This window comes from Chelon labrosus, assembly GCF_963514085.1.
Source record: "Chelon labrosus genome assembly, chromosome: 1".
In the NCBI taxonomy this organism is placed as follows: Eukaryota; Metazoa; Chordata; class Actinopteri; order Mugiliformes; family Mugilidae; genus Chelon; species Chelon labrosus.
The window spans coordinates 5,113,352-5,137,919 of NC_140337.1; the positions used below are offsets into that span (position 1 = coordinate 5,113,352).

Below are 24,568 nucleotides of genomic sequence, written 5' to 3' on the forward strand. Positions count from 1 at the left end.
GACTGACGAGTGACCTCGCAGTCACTGCTGCCAGACCGAGCAAGGCGACGGCGGTGCTCAGTCACGACGGCGAGCAAAGGCGTCAGGTCGGATTCTCTAATCCATTAAAATCCTTAAAATCCTACGTTCATGCGGCTAAGCCACCAAGTCAGTGACCTTCGGCACCTGATAAGTCGGCACGGTCAACAATGATTGGGAGATGGGTGTAGTTTTAAGCTGCCGTTGGTGATGTTATTTGCTGCCGTTTTGGTGATGCTTTTAATGGCATAGTATGGAACAGTCACCAAGGACTTTAGCATAAAATGGTGCATTTATTGGCCTGTATCAGTCGGTGACAAAATTACAGCATCATTCAGAAATCAGAAAGCTCATGATTGCTTGCATGAAAGCGTCAGATTTGGGTTTTGAAAGCAATGATTTGGAACCCTATGACAGAGCAATAAATTAGATTTTCTCATGTAAACCTTCATGCGTGCAGCTCATGTTGTTTACAACTTATTGAGGTTGAGTCGCAACCCACCAGACTTCAATCCGTTAGGAGAATTTGTGGCTGGACTCAAAGAGTGCTGTTCACACCCGATCCCTCAGTTAACCTTTCCTCGATGTGTTCCATCTTTATTGATCCAAAGCAATCAATTCGAAAATTGTGGCGATGGAGAAGCAGCCGGAAATAGTAAATCGGAAACACGCTACTACCAAGCGGACCGATCAATGCTCTTGCGGTCTGCGTCGGCGGGACACGTAGTTACATTTCTGGGGAGGTGCACCTATACGGCGTTAGGGTCTGGGCTGATGCCCACGGTGTCAATCTGACACCGAAGTATAAACCGCGCATTAGGCGTGGTTCTCTAGGCTCGGCTTTTCCTTGCCACTGTCGCCTTACTGCTTGCTCTGGGGGTTTCATGCTCTGGATTGTTATTAACTCTATATAAATAAAACATGGAACTCAGTGAACTCAGCTGAATTCAGCCTATTCCAAAGATGTCTCGATCAAAGTGTCATATTATGTTGGAAGAGCTATGGGTCTTGTTTTATGACACTGTCAACTGCTCGAAACATAAATGGACTGGAAATAACCGGAGCTGTCTGACTCCGCCGCCTCTCAACCTAATGAGGTTTTAATACAGAACACAAGATTGAATGGCTATTTCAAGATGTACAATTATCACCGAACTACGGCTGACACGACTCCTGGTAATCTTGACTCTCACACACTGTGACAGTTTATGTTCACAACAGCAGACGCTGATGCTGCAGTGTGTCACAGCAGCGGCGGTGGGAGCCAGATATGAGGAATAATGGAAATGTATTTGTGTCGTCGATGCTTCATTAGCGTTTGGGTTTTATGAGAGATAAAAATATCTCTGTGCCTCTGGGAGGAGAGAGGATGAGGAGGGGAGGGGCTGCGTGTGCACGGATGTCTGTGGAGATGAAAGGAGGATGCAATTTGGCTTTTTTTTTTCCTGGTTTGTTGAGATTGTGAGATTGCCACAGTCGTGTCGTCTTTGAAACTTCCAGGCAAAATGTGACAAAAGGTGCGAATCAAGAGCTGACGTCAGCCTCTTCAGACACTCGACTGTGAAGTCAAAAATATCTCTTCTCCTCATCTGTGCCACCTTTCCTCCGACTCTCTTCCTCGCTTCTTCGTCCTTCATCAAAACCCCACTGCAGGCTTTAGAAGCATGTATGCGGCAAAACGTGTTTTGGCGAACAGGATACCGCAGAGGAAACTGTAAAGCTAAAAGCTGAAGAAGAAAGGACGATGTCGATCTCATACATAATATAAATCTAAGCTAATTTATATGAAACCAGTTTAAAAAGCGTATTCACTCAGACTCATCAAGAGCATTTACCACAAATAGTAAACCACTGTGTGACAAACACCTTTCTGACCCGGTCTGAACAAATGAAAGAGTAAATTGCGCATCATTATACTAAATTGCACTAATTTCACATCCATTTGTTTTGTCGTGACCTGCAGGAAAATTACGGTTTTTAACAACCAGCTTCTGTGTTGAAACAGAAAAGGCTCAAAATGCTGGCTCAAAATGCAGCCTGAAAAAAAAAACAAAAAAAAACAAGTGCACTGTAAAAAGTTCACCCGCATAACATCAAATTAAGCAAAGACATCCAGGATGTCAACAAAGCTCAACCACAGAATATAAAGTGGATGAACCCTCCCTGTTTTATCTCAATTTAATATTAATTATATAGTGTCAAAAACAAGAAAAACTGACTCTTCAAAGAATCCCAAGTCCAAAACCCCCAGAGCAAGCACCAATGTGGAGAGGTAAGAAAAAACGTCAAAAAAGCCACCCATACTGTAGGTTTGTTGAAGAGTGGTTTTGAAGCTCAGTGTGGTATCTCCGTCTGACTCCACCTAACTTCCGGCTAATTCAAAAATGGCAAAAGAGGTGGAGCACGAGTGGCCCTACAGTGAGTGGCTGAGGCTTAAACAGGCAGCTAGCAACCTATGGTGGCACTCACCTGTCACTCAAATCAGCCATGCCCTAAACAACACATAACATTAAGGCTTGACATAATTTAAACAAGCAGATTATAGAAAAAATGAATGCCTACAGTTGTCATGAATGGGAAAATGAAAAAGTACCAAATATTTTTGTACCAGGCCTGAATGAAAAAGTCTGGAGAAGGAAGGAATTTAGCGGAGACAACCCGAAGCTGCAGCTGCATTCCAATAAGAAATGGAGGGCGGTGACAAGCCAGTGTTTTTTTTTTTTTTGTGTGTGCTGGCCATAAATATGTTTAATTCAGGTGTAAAGTTGTAAATTTTACCATGGAGATCTATGGGGACTGAATAACTGATAGCTTCATTTTTCAGCCCGCAGAGGTTGGTGCTCAAAGGAAAAAAATCAACAGTAGATATTGTCTACTGTATTTTTGAGCATAATTATTAATCTATTAATAATTTGAGCCTCAAACTAACAAATTTAAGAATTCACGAGGCCACAGAAGAATCATTAAGTTAAAGCACAAAAAAAGCGAAGAAAGTATACGTGAAAAACGTATTTGTATTAAGCGCAATTCTTGTATTTTATTGAACTGAATGGAAAAAAAATCTCAAGTAAGTTAAGTGCAGGATGTTCCAAATAGAAGATAATATTGGTCTTTTTTATTGGTCATTATTTTGCTCATTTGATTCATAATCACACCAAAAGTGCTCCTTCATGTCCAACATTTTATTCCTCTTTAAATTCAGACAAATCGTGAGTCCCATAATATTAAACAGGACTATGAATTCTGCCCCAAAATGTGCGGTTTTTGCTCCGAGACAGCCCGCGAAACAGGTGGCAAAGGTAGTCAAGCAGGAAATCTAATTAAAAGCCTAAAACGTTCACACACAAACAGCCTGCAGCGAAACACTGTCAGCCGTTTTGATTGGTTGTCCAATAATCAAGAAAATCAGACAGGAGTCTGGCTGCTTTGTTGCCATCAGCTGATCACGCGCGGGGCCTTGCACGATTGCCTCTGTGCAGACTTAAAAAGACGAGCGGGGGGAAAGGAGGAAGAGGAGGAAGAGGGGCGAGGTGCTTTCAATGAGCTGCGACTCGTGTCAAAGACACGTTTACAACACCGTCCTGATGAGACGATGAGAGCCAGATGGCAGAACAGTCGCTCTAATGGCATCTCGTTTCCTCGAGGGGTTAAAGTTCACAGCATGAACTCAGCACTGGAAGAGGAAAGAAGAAAGAGGTGAAGGAGAGCTAAGACAGCAAGGACAGGAACCAGAAAACGATTCCTTTTCCCCTCAATCACAAAGATTACACGTAGAACAGACTGAATGATTGAAGAATTATTGACTTCAGACACATGGAAGAAGATCGTACAACATTTATTTGTAACGTCGTGCTGGAAATATGGTGGTAACTTGTAAAATACACGGTACTGACCTGGTTACACATCATGAATCACTTCTTTCTTTGAGGAGAATAAAACCAGCCCAGACTAAAAACCACACAGACACGTTTCTTATTCTCTTTTTTCACATCGTTGCCTCCTCCAACACCTTTCCTCCACCACCTTCGCCTCATCTTGTTGCTTTACTTCCTCCATTCAACCCTCCTCCTCCTCCTCCTTCTCCTCCTCCCATTCACTCCATCGACACATTTTTCTCCCCCACCGCGGCGCTCACGTCATATCACGCGTTCTATTTTTTCCTCGTTCAGAGACTCGACATCTTCCAGTCTCTTGTAAGGGAAGCATTCTGCCCTCTAGATGCTGTTATCTTGCGTCTTTTATCTACCTTTAACAGTCATTACATGCTGAGAATAGATATGTGGTTGAAATCCGGATAAAAACTTCAGATTCAAAATATATGGTCAGGTAATAGCAGAAGGTGCTTAGACATCAATTTTAGCTACAAAATGTCTGAATAATTTTTTTTGTCCTGAAACTTATCTGATGTGATTCTACAGAAAGGACTTCCTGATATCTGGAATTGTCCCTGAGGTTGTCTCAGGCAGCATTTCCTCCATGGGGTTGGTAGAGCACTTCAATCCGAACTGTGGCTTCTTGTGCTTCCATTTCCTTCCATTTCAAGCCTCTGTGTTCATCTAAACATTTCCTGACTGTAGCTTCATTTTTACTACAGAGACATGAGATGGGTGTTATATAATATTTGCATCTAAATCTGAACGAGAATGATTTGACTGGTGCAGTGGGTACGACGCAAAGCAAGCTCCATCCAGGTAACGGAACACATAAACCTGACAGTTTGATGCCAAACAAACCGCTGAGATCCTACATATGCAGCTTCAGTGGCGGTCAAAGAAGTAATTAAAACATCTGGACATGTGCTATTTTCCCCAAACCATTCTGTAAGTAATTCAATGTTATATGGCCTTAATTCAACACATTGTTGATTGGTCTGAAGTGTTAAACTTCGTATTTAGGGTAGGGTAAGCACGGTGGAACGATCTTCATTCAATTAAGTGCCTTTAGTGCCATCTGCAATCTACATATAACCACTTCCTCCTGTGGACGGCCGAGGGGAGCTGGAGCCTATCCCAGTTGGCATTAGGTGATAGGGAAGGTAGACTCGTCAGTCCTAACACAAAGACAACCACGCGCCCCACGAATACCTACAACTGACTTAAAATCGCTATTTCATCAAATGCACATGTCTAAAACTTATATATATATATATATATATATACGCCACAAGAAGCGAGAAATTTGTTCTTGGTCTTGAGGTGAGTTTGTTCTGGCCAGGTCATTGGTACTTCATGAGAAACTCAAGTGCCAAACTCCAGAGAAGTCCTCATAGGGTCCTCCCACGGAAGCGTACATCACATGTACTAAGCATTGTTGGAGATGTGGGAGATGAACGACGAGACGCACTTTTCTTATTACTTTCACAGCCGTGTCCGTCGGATTGCACCGTTCATTCAGCACGCATTCACACACAGTACGCTGACCTGTACCCAACAGAGATTAGCAGTCATACCGCCAATATTAGCATCTGGGAGCTCACAGAGTGGCCGCTAGCATTTCTGCTTTTCTGCATTGACCACACCCACTGCAATTTCTGACCATCACCAAATAGCTGCCGGACACCCCACGAGAAAAAAGTTCTCGACGGTTGATTTGTCGAGCTGTGAGAACTCCCATGCAAGGGCTGCGAGGACAGATTTCTCGCTTCTCGTAGAGTATGTAACACCCTTAAAGAGGAAGCCCGAGTTCCCATGCGAGTATAGGAAGAACATGGCCCACATGGCCGGCAAATTCAAACCACAAACCACATTCTTGCTGCGAGGTGTTCATGCTAACACTGTGGCACTGATTTAACTGTGAAAAATGTCTGGCTGTCTGTGGCTTTAAAAGTAGAGGAGGTTGTCCACGAGCCAGAGGGCGAGCGCTTCGATCCACAGTACATGGAGCGCAAGCCGAAGTGTCCTTGAGCAAGACATCAAACCTGGAGTTGCTCCCAGTGCATGGCACCGCTGTGTAAAAGTGTTTGTGTGAACAAGCGCCCTACTTTACTCACTGGCTTTGAGAACCAATAGGTAGAATAGTGCTTTGTAAATACAAACACAGGTAGTCAGTGGTTTAGCTTAGCATAAAAAGTGAAAAACAAAGAGAAAGAGACAGCCTGGGTGTAGAAAGTAACATTTTCACCTTTAACAACTAGTAAAATTACTTGTTTCTGTTTTATGGGAGGCTGTGGACTCTTTTTTTGGCCAACAGTGATGTGGAATTAAAAAGCCAACCTTGTAACCACGTTGGCTTTGAACTCCTGAAACCTTGAGCAACAAAAACATTCATGTCTATCTGCTGAGAGAATCACTTTAAAGGCTGTATCCCACATGATCTAGAACAAAGCTGAAAGGGATTCCTGCTCTGATACTCCCATGGTGGAGGCCTCTTAAGCAGCAGAAGACATTCTGACCGTCGCAGACAGAGGAGAGTCCAGAGCTGGCCGCTGCATGGCTTTCCTACCCTGAAAACCAGCACCAGCACCACGCATCCGTGACACTTCCTCCCTCTCTCTCTCTCTCTCTCTCTCTCAGCAATATGCAAACAAAGGCAGCGAAGTAAGCACAAGGCCAAGCGACACACGCACACACACACCGGGTCAAAATCACTTACGCGGACATGCAAAGCACTGCTGATAAAAGGCCACCTTTGACTTTGATGGTGCAGGCTGCGTTCCCTTTGCATAAATAACTTCAAGCTGCAGACTGAAAAAGAAAATGAGTTCCTGTTTGGCTACTGCCTGATGCCAGATGGAGAAGCGGCTAAAGAGAAACACAGACAAGAGAAAGAGAAACTTCTCGCACACAGTTTTGCATGCTTAGCTGTGTTTAACTTGCTGAAAGAGTTTTATTCTGTTTGTGACGCACCAAACCACATACAGGCTGCCTCCAGCTGCCACCCCTCCACTTTATATTGTAATGCCGCGTGGGTGTATTTGTGTGAGTCTGTATTTGACGGGCACCTGGAAAAAAAAACAACAACAACAACACATTCTCACCTTTTCCGAGCCTGTATCAACGTGTGAACATTGTGTGCTCGTCAGAATGTTTGCTTTATTTCCTGTTGGTGGCCTGTGGTTTTTAGCATATGCGGTGTGAGCGCGAGCGTTGGCCTGCGACTCCACGTTCATTCAGTCTGCCTCGCCGCTGCCTCTGCAGCAGCTGCTGTTTCACCTGTCAGGGTGGAGATGGAAAATAGCTGCCCAGAGGCAACGAAATTCACATTTGTGCTTTTTGCTACAAGACATTTTCGCCGGCCCAGTACCTTGAGCTCAAAATCCAATATCACACAGTATGCAATTAGAGTCGATTTACGAATTCACAAAAAGCTTCTAAATTCTTAAATAAAGTCCTAAATAAATCTACACGACATATTCCAGTTTGTGCATCTGCATAAAAGTAAATTGTGTTACCAAATTATGAGCCAAACTTAAGGCGGAGTCAAACTATCCAACCAGCAGAAGGATCCTGAAAGGTGGTGGAGATGTTTGTAGGCCCAGACACACCAACCGTTATCTAAAACCAACTGCGACATCTCTAACCTGTGTTTTGACCAAAGAGTTGTACTTGAACACACCACAATGACTGCAGCCATTGGGCGGCTGATCCAAGGAAGGAAGGAAGTACCTCTTTACACCAGCAGGTGGCAGTAAACCGTATCCGTCATTCAAAAGAGGAAAAAGGAAGAGCTACAAACCACTGTAAAGATTTTAAATTAAGACATTTAGACCTCATAACACACAAGCACCATATTGGCATACACATAAATCACAGTTTTGGATATTTTAGCAAAACTGCATTTGTTTAAATAGGATATTGTCCCTTTAATTCCGTTAGAGATCCTTTTCTCTGAGCTCCAAACATGCACAAACACGAAGGCGCACACTCACACACACAAACACACAGTTACACAGCAGGCCTCGGTCCGGATGCCGGCATTCTCCACAGTGATAATGGGGCTGTATCCCACTGTAATGCACAGTTCACTGAGGCTGGCTCTGCTCCAGATGGAAAGGCAGCGAGGAAAAGGAACAGGATGCCATAACCTCGCCTCACACAGTGGACAAGAGCCACAGCTGCAGACGCACACACACTAACACAAGGATAAACAGGCCACGGCCAACCCACACGAATGCTTGCATGTGCAGAACAACAGCCAACATACGAACCGTACGGTATGTTAAACAACGAAACGGACATGTGCTCCGAGACCCAGCGTGAAGCCTGGTCTCGGTACAGGCCGACATCACACCCTCACATAAGGAGCACTTCACAAAGAGCGTCGGCTGTAATCACGCAGCTCCAAGTCTGCCTGACAAGAGGAGAAAGCAAAGGTGGTGGAGGAGTTGGAAGCGGCAGAGAAGTAGGAGGAGGAGAAGCTGCCTTTTGTTGTAGTTCTCCGCGCGACAAGAAAGGCAGAGGAGAGGATTTGTCGTCGGAAAGTAAGGATGTTATTTCGCCCTGTTCTGACCTGTTTAGAAGCCAAAAAGCCTCCGTCCTGAGCCACAGCTGGTTTGCTCCTTCAAAAGCACAGCAGGGAAGATACAGAGGTCTTAATAAAACATTTTCAGTGCGCAATTATTTACTTTAACTTGCAGCGTTAGTATTTGCATTCTACGTTCCGCTTTTCTTTCTGGACACAACATCCATACAGTAGTACAGCTCAAACGTTTTGCATGACTTTGGCGCCACTCAAGCTCCACCTTCCATTTTCCGAAAGGCTGGGAGTTAGGAGGAGTCAGGCGCTGCCGAGATGACGATGGACAGAGACACCACACTGAAGGCTCATTTAAGGCAGGACTGCAGGACATAGACGGTGTAACCTACGTACGTAGCCTACGCCTGTGCGAGCCATTTATACTTGTGCGCTTGTCAGTCTGGCTCGCTCTGTAACAACACCACCCAAACGGGTTCATTGTTGTTTGTACTTTCTGCTTCACTTTCAACAAAGGCGACTGAAACTTGTGCCAAAATTTCGCATACACACGTTACAAACGTTACAAACGTCATACAAACGTTTGTATCTCCGAACCTCCTCAGCCAACCTTTCCTCGATGTGTTCCATCTTTATTGATCCAAAGTCAATTTGAAAACTGTGGAGATGTAGAAGCAGCCGGAAATACTAAAGCGGAAATACGCTACTACCGAGTGGACCAATCACAGCTCGTGTGGTCTGCGGTTACATTTCTGGGGAGATGCACGTCAGGCTACAGCGTTAGGGTCCGAGCAGGGTCTGGGCTGTCGCCATAGCTGCGCCGTCAGATTGACGCTGAAGCCTAAACCGCCTATGAGCATCAAAACCATCATTTACGAATCCTTTGTCACCAATCACATCGCCATTTCTGAAACTTCGAAATTGAGACATTAAGGACAAGTAGTGACTATTCTTCCATGTCCGCTGGTATCGGCCATGTTTCATGCTTCCCGGACACAAACACGACGACAGGCACCCTGCACATGGGTGAGACTTATTAGGTACATTAATGGAATAGAATGCATCCTGATATAATATATATAGTGCTGTACTAAATCCTCTTTCGTGACTGTTCTAATGCTCAGTTTATGTTGAAACAGTGTCAGAAAGTTGGTAATTCAACTGGATGATCATTTTAGAGGATGTATCTTGTGGTGCTGTTAATCTTGAAATAAACACTAAAGTCTGCTATTTAGCCTCCAACAATAAAAACACTGCTAATTCAGCCCAGGCTTTGTAAAGCGTCTTGAGACGATTTGTACTGTCATTGACGCTATATAAATAAGACTGAATTGAATTGAATTGAAATCCACAGTTATTTTAAAGTAAAGTGAGTGCAAGTTCTTCTTTTTTTCCTCTATAAACTTCTTGTTGGAAGCGTTTCTCGGTGTCAATCATCGACAAAGAAGCTCGCGCATTTGTCCGTAAAAAGCGGTTCAATCGCGGAGTTTAGGATTACTCCTGATGCTAAACGGTCGGCGTTTTAGAAATCATGAAAAGATGTGGGCGGTAAAGCACATCTACACCCTATAATTCTTAATCTACTATAACTTCCGCGAGAAACGAAAGAGCTGCCGCTGCTGAGCCTCTGCTGAGAAAAGAGAGGATGGAGAGAACGAAGGAAAAGGAGGGAGAGCAGGAGGATGAAGGAAAGGTGGAGGGAGGGGAGAGGAGGGGAGGGGGACGGAGGGCGGAGGGTGCTGTGAGTCATCGTCAGTTACAACCATCATCTGAGCCAAAGGGGGAGAGGACACACACACACACACACACACACACACAAAACTTGTGTTTCTATCTCTGTGAAGACCTTCCATTGCCATAATGCATTCCCTGGCCCCTTACCCTAAACTGTACCATAACCTAATTGTAAAATTTGCCCTAAAACCAAGTCTTAACAGGTTTAAACCGTCAAAAAGTAATGGGCCCCTTTAATGCTGACCCACAACATTAGTATTTCATGACACACTGTGGCCCACAACATCATAAAAACACAACCACACGCACACACAGTGGAGAGGCAATCTTTAATGGCAGCTCCCCTTTCTCTGTCTCTAACGGGGACGTGGAGTCAAACGGTCGGGGACTGTAGGGAATGGCTGTCTATAATGGAGCCGCTGACCCCTCAGACACACACAGAAACGCACACATACACACAACGCGCACACACAGACACACACAAGTGGGCTAGAGTCCCCAAACAGTCCATTAGAGATTAAACAAGTGGTTCAGTCTACGTTTCAGACACCGGGCGTGACTCAAAATTTCAGATTACTCTCACTATTCGTCTGCCTCCTCTGCTCTTCCTCGCGCCTTTCCTTCTTTCTTTCTTTCTTTCTTTTTCCCCCCAGTGCTCTTCTATTACCGTTTCTCTTTCTGACGCTTGGTCCTCTCCATCGTTCCATTAGTGGATTAAGCACGCCTGTACCGGGGAGGAGGATGGGTACAATTCAGAGAAAATTAAACTCAGTCCATCACCTTGCATCGGGGTTGTTGCGTCTACCTGCCTGCCTTTCATCGCCTCTACACATCAGGGCTCTGTTACAGACACACAGCAGCAGAATAATTCGCCGCGGGATTTCGTGTACACTCCTGCGATTTCCTCCTCCACATTATTGAAGTAATAAATCAGGGTTAAATGACTGCTCCCCTTGGCAAAGCATGACTACGATGACATTTATAGACATGTTGCGCATGCAACCTGTTGAGGAAAGTCATATTGTCGAACAAGACAAGCCCTGGGAGGAGTTTTACAAGGATGGATGAAAAGTCTGGAGATCACCCACATCATTTGATTCCATCCTCAGGGTACCATAGTCATTTCTGCAATATTCCCACCATTATTTGCCGAGGACATTAGAACGAAGCGACGAGTCACTTTAGAAGAGCTGCTCTTTTAGCCGTTTAGTGACATTATATAAAGGGCAGCCAGCAAAGTGTCCACAGTAACAAAGAAGAACCTTGTAGATACTGCTGCCTTTTCACCACACCATCACCAGCACACGTTAACTACAATAAGTGTTCATCGTAGCATTATGAAGCGTTGCGTATTAGTTCCTTGCTTACCAACCCATCTGTCTTAGCAACCAGCAAAGCTCTCACCTCAGTGAAACGTTATTTTCATCTAAAGATTGGTTGGATTTAATCACTGCTAATGTAACACAACTATTAAGGTACCATTTGTTCTACTACACATCAGTGTAGACCTAATGTGAGGTCTTTGAAATCAAGGAACGTACCAGGTTATTTATTGTCACTGTGGCGGTGCTTTCACTGACATTGATCCCACAGTCACGTTCTGTCTGTGCTTTGCCTTTCAAGTCAAATTGACTTCCATAGTTACCCATTTGTCCAAACTCTAAGAGACCGTACACAATGTGAGCAACAGTGCACGGCCGGCGATGACTAAAAGGGTTTTTGTAATAATGGAGTGCACGTACAATAGAGTGTGAGTCAGGTACTGTCCTGAAACATGTTGGAGGCCAGCTGTAAAATCACTCCAGCTGTGAACAATGAACAGCCAGTGTTGATTCACGCAACACTGTCATCATGGCTTTTGGTGAAAGGTAAAGAAAAAAATAATAATTTTGGTGACGTACAGGCTTTAGTTATTTTTTCTTTAAATGAGGATGTGACGGATGTAAAAAATCTAGATATCACCACCGTCTTTCAATCAAAGATTGTTCTACAAACAATGACATATAAACAAGAGTTAGGGATAGCTTCTTTAAACCGAACTGACCCTAACTGAAGTATTGCTTCTGACCCTAGTCACCCAAAACAATGCCCACCTAATAAATAAGTTCAAGTTCAAATATATTTAGAATATTATCAACACTTTTATCTTTTCTGATGAGGAAATGAAGCCACTATATTGATCTTACGCTCTTCACAGCCACCAGACTTCACTGGCAAAAACAGTTATTACGATTTTACACAGCAGAACACAGGGGTTGTCTGTGAAGGTTCTCAGACATCCAGGTCATGGTATATATATAAAAACAAAACTAAAGCACAGGCAGCTGGACTTCTTTGAGTTTTCTTGAAGGCGTTTCGGCACTCATCCAAGAGTCTTCTTTGAGACAACTCCAATCCGGCCTTGTTTAAGCTTTGGTTTTAGACAACCCCCGGGTTGCTAGTCTACTGCTGCATGGAGCATAAGTTCAGGTCCAATCAAAGTACCAAATTCACACAGTGGTAAAAACAAGAAGTACCATGATGATTACGTGAAAATTTCTGTTTCTGCGAATGGAATTTGGTGGTTTTGAAGAGAGCACTAGACACCACAGAAAACAGCTCTCTGACAGCAAGGTAAAGCGGTGATGATAGAATATATATAGCCTTGTTTTAGGTAACTGACAAACAGTATATGTTGCTGTTGACCCCTTCCACGGCAGTTCACTTGGTGGCTTCCGTGCAGGTACTCCTCTGTGCTTTAAACTTGGGGTGTGATGACTATCATCTACCATAGGTACCAAGACTGGCATCTCTCCATCTTCTCGTCCATGTAAACATATTATGACAAATGCCTGTATTTACTGGAAATCTGAAATGGCAAGTGTAAATTTACATCCATAAATGTTTTTAATGCTGATTCCCTTTTGTGCATCCATCCTGGGTCACTAAGCTGTAGCCCATTTATTCCTACCAAGTTTTACCAGGAGATATAAAATGTGAAGGACATAAGAAAAAGGTTTGATTGCATGTGAAATCAATAGTTGAAGGCCAAAGAGGTTAAATTGAGATCACTGGAAATGGAAATGTGCAGAAAGAGAGACCCTTGATGAATAGCGGTCTTTGATGAGTGCACAAATTGCCACTGAGAAGACGTAGGCGTAAATAAAGTAATAAAAGAATCAGATGCGGGACAAGACCGAAACCAAACAACAACTAGGGCAGATGTGGCATGTGGGCTGTTCGTTGCCCACCTCGTGTTGAGTTTCTCCAAAAAAACTCAGTAAAAAAGGTATTACATAAAAGCTCCTAGCCGGCTCTTTGTGTAACGGTACAATGCATTAGTGCGAGCCGCAATACCTCCGGCACACAGGTTCCCAAGAGGGTTACATAAACAACATGCACAGAACAAGCTTGACGTCTGCATCGCATTTTGCAGTTTGAGTTTAAGTGGAATGTGTGAGTGTGTGTGTGTGTGAGTGCGTGTGTATACATGTGAATTTTTCATCTCTTTGGCATGGAGGTTAACCTGATACCCAAGGCTTTTTCTAGCACACGTACAGCACAGGAACATGTGCACACATTACTGAACGCACACATAAGGCTCAACAAAGGGACTGAGGTACGAACATTCAAAGACACGTCCATCGTTTTAACTGATGAATTCAGGAACCAGACATCCTGTTAGAGACATGTGTGGATGCTCGCAGTTAAGACGGCAGCTGTGTACAGGAGAACACTGCATGCACTTCAAACTGTTCCCTTGATGGAACTGTCTTGTTGTGCTTACGTCCAACTCAGGGCGGCATAAAAAGTGGCCGCGGCTCTGAATCACCTCGGCAGCACAAAGTGTCTCATCAAGGCGCTCGCGGCTCATCAGCGCAACTGTTACACACCCGTGCTTTCCGCCCACGCCGCAAGCTTCTTTGTCTTGCGCAAACACACAAAGCTCCAATCATCGTCCAACGAGCAGATGAAGGAGTCCAAACACACACCAGACCCCCCGGCGGGCCCTGTCAGCTTCTTCCGTGGCGCTACAGGCTGACTCGTCGTCTGTCGCAAGACAAAAACTGGCCAAAAAGTTTGCAACTTGCCCCATACACAAACACACAAATGATACACAGGGGTTAGTATAGGTTAGGAACATAAATTTAGCACCTGCGTAAATAAATGACTCTTCATACCAGCAGGTGGCAGTAATCTGTATTTGTCTTTCAAAAGGGGAAAACAGAAAAGCTACTGCTAGCTGGGAGGCTAGGAAGATAAGAGCTACAAAGCGTCATACAGAGCTGGTTTCTCTTGAATTATGCTTATCAGTTGGTCTACAGCTTATTCATGCTAGGTGATCAAGTTGTTGTGGAAATATTTGTGTATTTGAATTATCAGATGAGTATGTGAGATGACTCTGACCAACTCATTCTGTTACCGGCTCAACATGCTGAACTGGCTGAAGAGCTGCTCACAAGGGTTTACAGTGCAGGACACGCTGCAAAGACTAAAGCCATAGATGCTAACTGACAGCTCAATACGAGTTAAGTAACACTGTATTTTTTTGAGTGTTCAAATGACAAGCTGTGGTTTTACAGTGGGTTGTATGCAAGTTTGTCAAAGCAAAGCTAACTCTAAACATCTCAAGTACTCTGCTCAGCACCTCTCATTAGCTAGCTAGTCATTCAATTCTGGTACCATTCTTTATGCTAAGCTAACCGTTGCCAAATTTGAGACACAATCTCAAATTTGGGTTTAGGTTTAGTGCCTCCTTAATGTGTCAAGCTTTGAATGTGACGAGAAGCCATAGATTTTAAATGCAAAGTTGCTTTCATTACACATTCTATTAATTAAATGGAAGTCAATGGAATAAAGATAGATTGGGGGTAAAATGAACTTCAGATATTGGACATTCCAACAAGCACCTGAAGGCACCACATACTGTTGGTTCATATTCTTATTCTTAATGAAATTAGCGGAGACAAATGACAGAGTGGGAGGCACTGTATGAAGTTGAGCTCTGCTGCGTGTAAACATCTGCGTTTATGTAGACGAGTGCGCCATGTGAAATGCATTAGCTCGACGGCACCAAGAGGTACTCCAGGGCCTTTGCTGAGCAGCTGACTCCAGCACATTCGGTCTCATGATCTTTTCTACTCGACTCCAACTCCGATCAAACGGAGGCGGCGGAGAGTCTGGCGCAATCAGACGCGCATTTGATGCACGCGCTGACAGGCAAGGGTGGCATAGGGAGGCAGGGACGTTTTCACTGTCAATTTGATGATTAAAACTGATGTCTGAGAAAGAGAGAGAGAGAGACAGAGAGCAAGACAGGCTGACAGAAACAAAGCCAACACTTTGAGGTGACCTTTAACAGAATACCCCGTATCACCTGAAACGCACACACAGTACACAACTGTATTCACTTCCCTCCCCTTCTGCTTCAAGTCTTATCACATTCAATCAGACCCACTGAGGCGTTTCATTCGGCAGCACAGTAGATTTATGCACACGAACGAATACATATACATAGATAGATGTGTGTGTGTGTTCATGTAAAACGCAGCGAAATAGAGTGTTTGTGCTTGCCCACGTGTCCGTGCACGTGTGCTCTTCAGTCAGTCTGCACTGTTGCTGTTGTGCAGCTCCGTCCATCTGTGCAGGCTTAGGTTTTACTGCGTGTGTGTGTGTTCGCTGAGTTCATCCACTACCCTGGCCTATGTGAAACACGGCCATTCAGACAGATTGGGCTTATGAAACACTTCCACAGCCGTGTTGATGCAGGTAACACCCCTCCCTTCTCCTTCCATCAACAAAAAAAATAAAAAATCAACAGAACCTCTCTACTGTAGGTCACAGCTGTGCCAAAATCACACCTTCCTACATCCTTGCTACCTAGCTGCCATGTTTCTGAATCACCTGTAACAAAGGAGGAAATCTGAAAACTGTGCAGCGTGTTGTATTTGCATGGCTTCATTTACAATTTACAGTGCAGCGTAGTGTAGGGGATACAGATAAACTGTGTCAAAAGTGCAGCGTTAAAGAGTAGCTTTTTTTTTTTCTGGTGTAGGCGTCACTTGTAGCGCAGCAACCAACCGACCACGCAACCAAGCAGTTGTTGGAGGGATTAAACCTGTGTGTGTGTGTGTGTGTGCATGTGTGTGCATCCAGAGAGGGGGAGGCTTAACCTATGTGGCACTGAGAATTTTTAAATAAATCATACACAGGCTTCAGATACACAACCCAAGCTAAGCAAAGGTAAATTTCTCCTTCACGTTGAATGAATGATAAATTGGGACTGCCTGCACCTATAGGGGTTTTATGCTAATATTGTAGATCAACATTAACACAACCATCTGCCAGCCACATTAACCTACAAATGAAACTCACCCACTGGAGGCAAGTGGGTGGATTCAGATAACTAAACCCACTTAAAACTGTCGTCTGTGATGGTTTCCAGAATATACAGGAGGCATGGGAATAAGCAGTCTCATACGATGATGTAAGTACAAAAGCGGACTTCCTCTTTTAGGCATCACTTCCTTTTAGGCCAAGAGCAGAGGGTCCAGTGCTCTTGGCAAGTGTAGCACAATAAACAGTGTTTGTTAGAGATATTATTAAATCAGTGGGCGAGGTAAGCAGGGCTCTGTGTGATGGTTTCACTCTTACCCACACCTACTCAGTCCTGCTGGCAGTATCACTTCCTGTGAACCCCACTGACCAAAACTGAGACACTAGACTAAGGTTTCCACACTGTTCAGCAACCTAATGTTAAACAGTCGTACAGCAGGTACTGTATACAGTGGGCTCACTTGAGGTGGCGGTTCCCCCTGGTCAAAGGGTAAAAATGCAGTCTAAACACAGTACAATCAGCGTCAGGCCATGTTCCGTAGAGTACTCCTGATCTGCCCCTGTGATTTCAATACGGCTTCAAATTGACCAGATCGTTGTCATGGTAATGTTGTTGCTTTTCAAACTGCAGACACTGCAGTACAATCCAAAATGACTTCCAGGAGCCATAACTCTTACATAACCCGCTGCTTTTCTTTTTCCAGCGCTGCTGCCGCCAGTTAGCTGAGAACACCAGTCATAACTTCCATAGAGAGGGAACTAGTCAGGAGCACGTCTGATAGCAAACAGAGGGTAACTGCAAGGCAGACGACAAAAAATTCCAAATAAGGGAGTTGCATTTCTTAAACGGAGCGATGGCATAAGGCACGGTGGCAAAGGGACCTCCATCTCTTAGGTTCCTGACGTGCACCTTCCCAGGAACTACATATGGCATTAACATAGCGCAGCGATTCAATAAAGGTTTGGTTTGGGGGCTTCAACTGATGCGTCAAACTGTTTTATTGTTTGTGTTTAGGTGGCAGTGCTTTTTAAATCCAATTAGGGTCAATCCTTTGAGACGAATTATGTATTCAACTTTTATTTGTAATTTTGCTAATTTATTGCCTGTTAACATCTTAAATAAAATCACAGGAACTGACAGTCATTAGTAGAAAATAATTACAGGATTTACTAGATTATTTTTGGAGAGTTGTTTTAAAGCATGTCATGACATAATGTTGCAATTCCCTGCATCACTTCAGGTGTCCAGTTCCGATTCATTTGCTCCCTCCGTGAACAACCTGTCTTGCTTGTTTACTTAAAGAAACGTGGTCTTGTGGAGTTTGAAAGTTGCATCTGCTCCAGCAGTTTAATCTGTAAATGGATACCCAGGACACTGCTGAGAAAAGTAGACAGCAGGGCGATTGCAGCCGTAGTGCAGATTGCAGGTGGTGATGTAACGTGACATACTGACACTGGCCCTCTGTAACTCATAGCTTCCTGCGAGACCAGCGCACGCATGGTGAAAATAAACAGATGCACAGCAGGGGAGGGCGGCGGAGGCACGGGAAACAAAAGCAGGGGTGGCTTGACAGTGACATATCTGTTCCCTCTGTGTACATGGATGCATGTCAGAGGATCCGCTGCTGCGGGAAGCGATCCTGTCAGACGGGTTGTTTATCGCGTCATCCGAGTCCGCACTTTAAGACCACACACTTTTGTTTTCAGCGTGACGTGATCTTAATTACCCAGCATGCAACCCAGCAATTGTCAAATCAGACTGAGACAGAGTTTTAGTAAAGTTGGATGTCAGCGTCGTCAACTAAGGCAAAGGATGTTAGGCTTTGTTGTAATGACTTAAAAGCTTTTGTCATAGACTTTTCTACTGATAACACTTCAGGGACGTTGGTGACTAGATACTAATGCTTAAAATACAAAAACGACAATAGAGGAGCATTGAAACTGTTTGGTTCACAAGCCAAACCCAAAGTTCTATTAATGCTGCCAATGCTAGATTTGTTCTTCTATCAGAGATATGGCATAAGGTACGGTGGCGTAGGGTAGCTCCATATCGTAGGATAGCTCCATATCCTAAGTTCCTGACTGCAACAACGGTGACTGCTCAAAAATGCAGTTCCTCATCTGCGTTCCTCAGTGGTCAGACAAGCAAAGAAAATCTCAATTCTGTGGCCCTACGAACCGCCTACTCTGGCGTCCTTTCTCTTTTCTGAGTTGTGGTAACTTCCATAAAAGTAGAAACTCATTACTCCTGACTAGCCACCCACTAGTTAGACACCAATGCACTAGTATAAAATGCTTACCGGGATGTAGGCTCTGTGTAGATCCGTTGCAAATACATTGACCTGTTTCAACCTTGGCATATTGATCATGGTTGACTCCCAAGTGAAACATCCTGACTGCCGAATGGATTCCCAAAAGATTTGGCGCGAGCGTCCGTGGTGATGCTAGCCTCCAAGTTGTGTAGGTGTTTTAGTATTGAAGCTTGAATGTTTGCACGTGCAGGATGTTAGGAATGTCAGGATGTTAAAGAGTTAGGAAAATGAAACTGTATTAGCCAGCTTTGATAAATATAGAGATAAAGATAAAGTCAGGACACTATTCATTGCACTGTGTAGTGTTTCATATCAAGTGAAGCGAGGCAGGCGAGAGGAAACAGCTCAGATGTCAATTGAGTCCAGTTTTGTCTGAGCAAAGTTTCGATTCCTCATTTCCTGTGGTTGCTGAAGTAACCATAGTCAACAATGTGCTTTCATTTTTTCGCAGAATGGAAAGACTATATTGGTTTCAGCTTGTGGTGAAGCAATCTCCTTTCTGTGCACACTAAAAATAACACATCCTTTTCAACGTGTTGCTTGTCGGGCCGAAAACAGTAGCTGCAACTTGTCTCTCGCGATGCAGCGATCAACAGTATTTCAGTCGATGCTAATATCTGTTGTTGGACGCCTGGAATGTGCGACAACGCACAGCTTCCCGCGAAAGGACTCGGAAAGGACAAAGGCGTGTTTCCTCTTTTGTTTTGATTGTTTCGAGTTGCACCAGTTTAACACTGATCTTCCCGAAAACTGTGTTTGACTCGGCGCCTGCAAACAGTCAACCACAAACATTCCCCCGGCGGCGGAAAGGCCGACAACCGACACCGCAGGCACGCAAACACACACACACACACACAGAGGAAGTGAACCTGAGAGGGGAAGCACATTTCTGCTGCGCTACCCAGATTTATTATTTTTTTTTTTTCCTCTATCCGAGATCAATATGTATCACAGAGGAGAGGAGGCCGGCTCCCAAAAAGCTGAGTCAAGGCTCACACACACAAGTTTTACTTCTATACTTGTGAGGACCCTACAGCAGCTCTATCCATTAAAGCTGCAGCCTAGCTTTAGCCTAAAGCAAGCCTTCCGGAAAAAAGATAAAATAAAAATCTAAGAGCGCGCTGTTATTCGACTCATGGGAACGCCTTGCTGCTTGTAAAGAATGATGACATGAATGGAATGCGGCCTCACAGGAAGTGGACTGACAGCTGCCATGCTGTACAAGAGGCGCACACTCCGAGTTGTATTGCGCTGCACATGTGTGTCACACAAGGTCAGGATGCAAGAAAGGGGTGGTGACTTAACAGAAAACTTAAATAACTGCAATGATTTCAGCTTCTTAACTGCCGGGATTTGGTGCTTTTTTTTTGGCATAATAGGAAATCCACACTCAATGTGGCTCAGAGTAAAATCAAAATATATGTAACTAGTCTTTTTTAGCAAATACCATACAGACCGATCTTGTTCCTCGTATTTCTGTTCTTACTGACTTTTTCTGCCTCCTGTCCGGTTGGCGCTTTGAGCTGCCCCGTTGCTACAGAGACACTGCAGTCCTATAAAACCGCCAGAACGTCCACCGAGAGACAGAAAACAGACGGCACAGGCATATTTTAAGGCGAGGTGAGCCAGTTATTGGTGAGGGAGAAGCAGAAAGAATCCTCTCCGGGCTGCTCCCGGCACACATAAGTGCTGGCCGTCCAGGCGCATTCATTCACAAAAGACCCACCCCTTCCCCATCCGCTCATGAACACACACACACACACACACACACACACACACACACACAAAAAAAAAAGCATCCGGGACAGTCACAGGTGGCTACCAGTTGTTTGTCATCACTTAGAGGCAGATAATATGCAGTGCAGCCCTTAAAGAGGTCCCGGAAAACGCAGGCATCACACCTGTAAAAGGCTTTTATACAGAACTTTTATGAAAGCTGAGTGATTAAGAAGAAGGACGTACAGTAATGTGACATTCAAGAGTCTCAACAGGAGGACTGTGGACATTTGGTAGGGGAGTAATGAAAAGGACACTGGATGTCCACACTTTAGCCACACTAAACCCAATCCAATTAGTTTAATCAATGGTGTGTTAAATGCCCTCTCGAGGATGGGAAAATCCACGGACTGGCCACTCCAAAGTCAAGTTTATGAATGAGTGGAGCCAAATGAACAAGGCACTACACATCTCACGTGGCTCCAAGCTTCTTTTTTTTTTTTTTAAATAGTTTTTAAAGATGCAAAGAAAAGTGTTCACAAATGAATATACATTGTATATTGGCTATTATTTTTGCTGTTTTAGAAATGTTCTACTTTTTAATTCCCTTGTAGACGAGTTATGTATTCATAGGTGCCTTGAACGCAGCGTTTTTGTGTTTTTTCCCACTAAAATCTGTGCATTTGTCGCCAAAAAAACAACAACCAAAAAAAACCCCCAAAAAAACAAAGAAACTACATTTTACAGGCGGGCTGTGAAGTAGGCGCGTCCCTCACACAGTCACCGCGTAACGGTATGCGAGCAAGCACCGAAATCAGCCGACTCTCTCCGTGAATGGAGGCGGGCTGACCGACTCCCAGCTCGGTCAAACGGGTGAGCCACACTCCGCGGGGGATTCGTAACGGTTTCCAAAAGGAAGAGGGTACGGCACGTTTGAAATGCAGCAGAGAAAAAAGAGGAGGAGGAGAGTTTAAAGAAGAGACGTACTCACCCCGGGTGCAGCGAAATGAGTCAGCTACAGACGAGAGAGGGGGGAGAGAGAGAGAGAGAGAGAGGGAGAGATGCGGGAGTCTGCGGGGAGGATGATAAGTCCCTCTGGATCTCACAGAGAATCAGCTCCGTGGGAATCTGTGGTGCCGGGCCAAGACGGGAGGGGCGCAGGAAGAAATAACCAGAGGAGGAGAGGAAAAAAAAAAAAAAAAAAAAAGCAACAACAACAAAAAAAAAGTCCGGTGTCGGTTCACTTTTTACGGTGTCAAGTCGTTCAGTGAGGGGTCTGAGTCTGTGTCACCGGCGTTGGAGACGCGGCCGTGGAGGGGACACGGGTTCGGATGAACTGTCAGTCGGAGTTATGTGGAGAATAAAAGAGGAATGCTGGGTTTAGGACGGTCGTGACTCCTCTCTCCTCTCGGTTCCGACTGCTTCTGTGCCCGCTGCTCTGTAACCGGCTGCTGAAACGTGGAAACGCCTTTTCTCTCTCTCTCTCTCTCTCTCTCTCTCTCTCTCTCTCTCTCTCCCTCGGTCACGGTTAAGCACGTTGTCTGATTCGTGCACAGATCGTCTATTGAGAACGAAAGCTCACTCTGTCCGGAGAAAGATGAAGCTCATTGGATCTGCACATATATAGCCACAAAAAAATAAAAAATAAAATACAATAAATGAAAATAAGTCATCTGGGTTTGCTGAGTTTCCTGAAGACATTTCATCCAAGTAGCTTTTTATACTCCATAGTCCAGTTGTTTCCTCACAGGGAGGCACTGTAGAGTCCTAGAGTAAATGTAGATAGTTTATACTGGATAAGGTCACACACTCTTATATTTCCCTGGACCGTCTTTAGCTTTGATTACAGCACTCATTCACTGTGGCATTGTTTCTGCACACGCTTCTGCAATGTCACCAGATTTATTTCCATCCAGTGTTGCATTCATTTTTCACCAAGATCTTGTATTGATGATGGGAGAGTCTGACCACTGCTCAAAGCCTTCTCCAGCAAATCCCAAAGATTCTCAATGGGGTTAAGGTCTGGACTCTGTGGTGGCCAATCCATGTGTGAAGACCACTCTTTCACAATCTGAGCCTCATGAATCCTGGCATTGTCATCTTGGAATATGCCCGTGAACATCAGGGGGAAAAAAAATCCATTGATGGAATAACCTGGTCATTCAGTATATTCATGTAGTCAGTTGACCTCATTCTTTGGGCAACATAATGTTGCTGAACCTAGACCTGAGCAACTGCAGCAACCCCAGATCATAGCACTGCCCCCACAGGCTTGTACAGTAGGACAAAATATGGCATCCTCCAGTATCACAGAGCTATCTGAAGCTACTGAGAAAGGTTTCCCGTGTCGGGCAATGTGTTAATGACCTGAAAACTGGTCTGTTTTTATCTGTTGCACATGTGGGAGACAAACAAAATCCACATATCTGGGCTGAAGGAGAAAAAAAGGATACGCAAAGTACAATTTGATAAGGCTGCACTTTAACAAATTATATCTTAAGGTTGCTCACAAATAACAGGATTTTATACTCAAGCACATTTTTTGGGCCCTGCGATAGTCTGGCGGTTTGTCCAGGGTGTACCCGCCTCTCTCCCGATGATAGCTGGGATAGGCTCCAGCCCTATGAGCATTTTTTCGGGTTTTCTCTGGTTTTCAGTAAAAGGAGCAGAGTGAGCGCTCTTTCTGTCCTGGCATTTGAGTCCACACTGGCACACATAACACTCACTTGCACACACACATTTTTCAAAGCTGATGTCACCAAGCTATCCGGTCTGCAAATCCCTCCTCCTGTTTCATTCTCTCCATCACAACACCATCCAAAACACCAACCCCTTTCCCTTCAGCTCCAGCCCCGGCTCCATTCTTTTAAAAGTGACAGCGAGCCAACGGGAGTTGTGCTGCTGGGTGTTGATCCCTCAAGTGAAGTTAAATCATTCATTAGTTTCTCTCCACTGGCCTCGTGAAAGAAAGGTTGCCACGAAGCACAATTAAAGTGGATACAAGTGGGAAATCAGGGCTATGTTATTTCGAAATAGAGGCCTCTATTTCAGATTTCTAAGAGGTGAAATAGAAGACATGCAGTCCAGCAGAAAATATCTTTTAAGAAATTACTAATAGTTTATTCTTTGGAAGGAAATTAGACATCCTTGAATCAGTTATACAATCAAAACCATGCTAAAGTGCGTGGACTAATACAAGGGTGAAATGAACTATCTCATTTTAGTCAAAACCCCCACAAGTCCTTGAACTTTTTTTAAGATGACATTTTTAGATGCTGCAACTGGCTGATTCAACTTCTGTTTGAAATGCAAAATTGTAAAATAAGAATAAAGCATTATCATGTTATCAGTAAATCCCATCAAATCCCCATCCTTACATACAGTATGCTTGTGTTCAAGTGAAACGCCCTCTAGTGGCTCCAGCAATTATTTCTTTATCATAAAGTCTGCAGTTAGTGAGAGGAGGTCGGGCCGGATGGATGGGTAGACAAAGCTCTGAGTGTGGTTTATCCATATCCATATCCATATCCATATTTAGCCTTAATCACATGTTTTTTAGTATAATTATGACAGCTAACCTAATTCCAACCAAAACCTTGCTCTAAACCTTTTACATTTTACTCAAACGAGTCTAAACAAAATGTGAAACAAAAACTGGAAGACAAGCCCATTTTTATGAGCCAGTTATGAAGTCATAGAATATAATGTTCTACAGCCAGACAGCGTGATAGAGTTTGATGGAAACACCTTAATGTGCGATGCCACATTTTCTGTTCTTCAGACGAAAACCACAACATTATCCCAGGTTTTCTTCCTCTAGACGCCAAGTTCTCTTCAGAAATGTGTGCATGTGGGTGTACAGAGCACAGCTGCTTTAGCTCTTGTGAAGTGTAACTTAAACCCGGATGCTCACAGGTGTTGAGGACCAAAGAGGCCACAACCACACATGAAGCCATTGAAAAAGGTGGCTCTGCTGGCAGCAAAGACGAATGGCTCCTAATGGTTTCACATACCTCAGGTGTGTGTGAATGTGTGTGTTTTGACTTAAAAATACAATATGG

General features: G+C 44.2%; 1 protein-coding gene across 1 annotated transcript in view; it reads right to left on the reverse strand.

The window, feature by feature from the left end:
- Positions 1–21,771, reverse strand: part of pea15 (proliferation and apoptosis adaptor protein 15) — a gene marked incomplete at its 5' end in the record, with an annotated part of 49,658 nt that extends 27,887 nt beyond the window's left edge. Inside the window, one exon of the mRNA XM_084552740.1 lies at positions 21,499–21,771. The remainder of the gene's footprint in view (positions 1–21,498) is intronic.
- Positions 21,772–24,568: the final 2,797 nt, after the last annotated feature.